General features: G+C 37.6%; 1 non-coding gene across 1 annotated transcript; it reads left to right on the top strand.

The window, feature by feature from the left end:
* Positions 1–3,107: 3,107 nt before the first annotated feature.
* Positions 3,108–3,211, top strand: LOC118531128 (U6 spliceosomal RNA). Its single transcript, XR_004914998.1, has one exon. It is a non-coding gene; the product is annotated as a U6 spliceosomal RNA (small nuclear RNA).
* The last annotated feature ends 1,431 nt before the right edge of the window (positions 3,212–4,642 follow it).

The following is a 4,642-nucleotide window of genomic DNA, read 5'->3' as shown; positions in this document are numbered from 1 at the left end:
GTGGCTCTCTTTGCCCATTGTGGGCAGGGTTCATTCCCTGTGTTAGTGGACTGGTCTGGGGCCACCTTGGTCTTAAGTTGAGTCAGGTCAGGCACTTGCCCCAGATGCAGTAGCACTGGACTGCAGGGTGCTTTCCCTATGTTGTCCCCTGAGAATCTTACATTGGTGGGTGGGGCTGGCAGTCAGACCAGGTATCTTCCCTTAGTGCACTGCTGGGGCTGCAGTTGGTCTGGCATGTGTGGTTACCTTCCCATCTCCCCAGGGCCATAGTAATTTTGGAGTAGTGCTGGCCCCCGTTGTGGCTGCTAACTGCCAGGCTTGTGGTACCACTTTGGGTGGGCTCAGACCAAGGTTGAATTAGGGGAGAAGTCTGCAGGAAAACATAGGGGTGGGTGCCTAGTGCCAGCAAAGTTAGTGCTGGCCTGCTGTGAGAGGAAACCTGCACTGCCTGGGAAAACTGACAAGGCCCACTGGGTCTGAGAGGGTAGATTCACAGAAGCACATAGGGCACGGCATGCAGTTAGCAAACTAGGTGGAGAATGTTGGTGCTGTACTGGTTCCCATAGGTGTTCATGTATCCAGGTTGGGGGATGGGGAGGGAAATGATGCCAACCAGCTCTTTTGTTCTTAGAGAAGTCTCCTGAAGATTCCTGCCCCTCCATCACATGCTCGGAGATTAGTAAATAAATCTTGCCATATACCCCAGGTGTTTCTTAACAGCTGCTTTTATGCTATATCCCAGGGGGCTGTTTGTTGTGTTGTCCCTTTAAGGGTGGGGCCTCTGCCTTCCGGGGCCAAACCCATTGTTTTTTAAAGTTGCAGGTGTTAAGTCCTACTGATTATTCACCCCTCTGGTTTTCAAAGACAAATGTTAGGGGGATTCACCTTCCTCAAGTGTGTTTCCCGTTGTCTGGAACATCTAGTCTTCTCCCCTCTCTACATCCACTGTGTCCCTCTCACATACAGTCCCTATTTGGCTCGTGACCTTGTCTCCTCCCTTCCTATCTTCTTTGATGTGGCCTCTTCTCTACATTTAGCTGTGGAGGGTCTACTATGCCAGACTTTGGGTCATTTTCTGGGTTATTTATACTGATGTGGGTGTTATCTAGTTGTATCCATGGGATGAGGCGATTGTAGGATCCTCTTACTCTGCCTTCTTCCCCATAAGTCCATAAATGAATTTTGTTTTGAACTTTATATAAATGTTATTAAATAGTAAGTATCTTTTGAGTGTCTGACTTCTTTTAGCCAATATTGTACTTGAGATTAATACATGTTGTAAAAAAAAAAAAAAGAGATTAATACATGTTGTACAGTGGGTTGATTCATTTTCATTATGTGTTGTATTCTCTTATATAAAATACACCTCAGTTTATCCATTCAGCTATTGATGGAAGTTGATTGTTTTAAGTTGAGAGCTATGATGAATAACAGCATTATGAACATTCTTGTAAATATCTTATGTGCATATAGGGACACATTTTTTAAAATATAAATAGGGATAGGATTTCTGGGTCGTAGAATATGTGTAAGGTCAGAATTAGTGGAGAGATTGAACTAAACCATTTTCCATAGGGTTTGTATAAATATACACTTTCACAAGCAATATATGAATGAATTCCAGTGTCTCCACACCCTGGCCCAAACTTGGTATTTTAAAAAATGTTATGTCAATCTAGCATGTGTGTTTTATAGTACAACTTAACTTTTTTCTAGGTTCCTTATACCATGTTGATCCAGTTTCTGGTTTATTTGCTTCATTTCTGCCATTGTATCTTATGTGCCATTACTCCTAATGGGCTTATAAGTTTTTACAGATTATTTTACTGTTATTTATTAGGGTTGCAGCAAGGAATGGAGTTATATGTATGTGTACAATCACTAGTTTTTCACTAGACATCCATGTGATCCATTTTCCATTTTAAAAAGCAATAAAATGCACTTACCTAAAAAAAATTATCATTCTCAAAATGAATACTTTTTGTATTCAAATGGAGTACTTATCAGTAAATATACCTTTCCTTTCTTGCTCTAGTAAGGTCCATTATATTAGGTAGAAATAGTTAAACTTACTATATTTTAGTTACTCTAATTTTTTAAGCTTATTTTAGTCTATGTGATTTCCCTGCCACCCACCCATAAGATTATAACAGTATTTTAAATTTAGAAACTCAAGAACTTGATAATGTCATGTTTCTTGTTGCTAATTTTATGATAACTATAGTTTATTCTTAAATGCAATAAAATCCTTCCAGTTTAATTCTCTAACCATACAAATATAGTATATTGAGTAAATAAAAAACAGTTTCTTGATTTATGGAAATTCCAGTTTAATCATTTCTAAATTTAGAGCCTACTTTTGAGGACCATACCAGATAATTTATGACTTAGTTTTAAAAAGTTTGATCCTTAGTTTGACAATAAAATTTTCTGGTAAATAAATAGAACAATTAGGTAACTGGACATACTAAAAAATCATCTCGATATTTTAATAAAACCCAATTTTAAGCACTTCTCAGTTATATATTTTAAAGATACCCCAGATTCTATCTAGCCATGGAGTTTTCTTTATGGATAAGTACACGGGAAATAGTTGCTGTATCTTTACAGTAGGCCTTCTTTAGTAGATAGCATTAATAAGAAATAGGGTATTTCTTTTTAGAGGGTTGAGGTAAGTTATTGAAGACCAGACCCTACTTCTTATTCCTCTTCCTACAAATTTGAGTCAACAAACAAAGTAAATAAGATAATAATTTTATGAATTACCAAGCAAATTCCCAATACCCAATATTCCAAGTGCAGAGTTTCCTGATACCTGCTGGTATCAGGGAAAACAGTTCAGGTAAGAGGCCGAAATGAGAGAGAATAAATGTATCTGGAAGACAGGCTTGAGTTCATTTTTATGAACAGCAGCATGAAACAAGTATGACCAAAATTCTTGAAGGGATAATTATTTTTATGGGAGTTGGGGGGAGGAGGAGAGAGAACACAGAATGCATGATCATGGCTTGACTAGTGATATGGTCTACTAGTAATACACAGAATGATGAGTATATAGAAATTGAGGACAAACAAATTCATCAGTTTATTTCCTGGGGGGTGGGGTGGTGCTCGCTTCAGCACATATACTAAAATTGGAACAATACAGAGAAGATTAGCATGGCCCCTGTGCTAGGATGACATGCAAATTTGTGAAGCGTTCCATATTTTTGTCCCGGTTTGGGCTCCTTGTTCAGCAGGGAACCTGCTTCTCCTTCTGCTTGCTGCTCCCCCTGCTTATGTGTGCTCTCTTTCTCTCCCTCTGACAAATAAAAAAAAAAAAAAAATCTTAAAAAAAAATTTCCTGGGAGAGTAGTGATGGATAGAACATCAAAAGTGTTTTTCAATTATTTCCTCCAAATGAGAAGAGGTGTATTAATTTGCTAGGGCTGCCATAACAAAATACCACAGAGCAGGTTGCTTAAACACAGTTCTGGAGACTGGAAGTTCAAGATCAAGGTGTTGGCAGGTTTCATTTCCTCTGAGGCCACTCTCCTTGGCTTGCAGATAATTGCCTTCACCACTTTTACATGACCTCGTCCCTGGGTGTGGACATCCCTGGTATCTCTTCAACTCTATAAGGACACAAGTCAGATTGAATTAAAGCTCATCCATCTGACCTCATTTAACCTTAATTACCTCTTTAAAAGGTGTATGTTTAAGTACAATCATTGTCTAAGATACTGGGGGTTAGAACCTAAACATATGAATTTGGTGGAAGTGGTGAGGGACACAACATAGTCCATAACAACGAGGTAGAATTTTGGATAGATGCTTTCTATTTATGAGGCAAGCATGCCTTTTCTCCCTGCCACCTAATGTAATACTAATTTGAATGCATGCCTCAGTTGAATGTATTCAACAGTTACATGCAGTTTTATGCAACTGGTTGTATTCCTTTTATCAATAAATCACTCTGAAAGAGAAAGCATAGTACAATTTATGGCTAATTAAATTTTTTCTAATGTTAAACTGTGGAGGTACAGAAGAGATTAGAGACACAATTCCCATTGGGCAAAAATAAGTGTAGAATATTTCTAACCCCATCTGATATATGGTAAATACTAATATTTATATTTTTATTGATAATGAAATAAAAAAGGTAGAAAAATCAATGTGGTATAATAAGAATCTTATTTATTCTATTTAAAATCTCTACCAGATATCCCATAGGCACTTCAAACTCATCAATTTCCATTTATACCGTGGTTGCTCCTAAATTTGATTTCTTGAGAATGCCTGGAAAACTTAGGAGCCCTTGTTAACTTCTCATTCACAATTCCAGTCACCAAACCCTTTATATTCTACCTCTCAAAACCTGTCATACGTATGTTCCTTTATTTTCATGCCCTATGTCACTATTTAGTTATATACATATGTGTATTTTAACCTGCTTTACTGCATTATTTCCTTAGCTGTTATACCAACCTCCATCTTTACTACCATTATACCAATTTCCTAATTTGTTTTCAGTGAGATCTTTGTGAAATAGAAACCTGATAACAAAATAATTAAAATTTTTCCTGTCCTCATCACCTGCAAGATACAGTTGAAACTCTTCCTGAGGACATACATATTTTGTCACCTTGCCCCCTGTCTACAT

Source organism: Halichoerus grypus, chromosome 6, assembly GCF_964656455.1.
Source record: "Halichoerus grypus chromosome 6, mHalGry1.hap1.1, whole genome shotgun sequence".
NCBI classification, from domain to species: domain Eukaryota; kingdom Metazoa; phylum Chordata; class Mammalia; order Carnivora; family Phocidae; genus Halichoerus; species Halichoerus grypus.
Note: the sequence above shows the minus strand (reverse complement) of the source record. Positions and strands in the feature narration are given on the sequence as shown.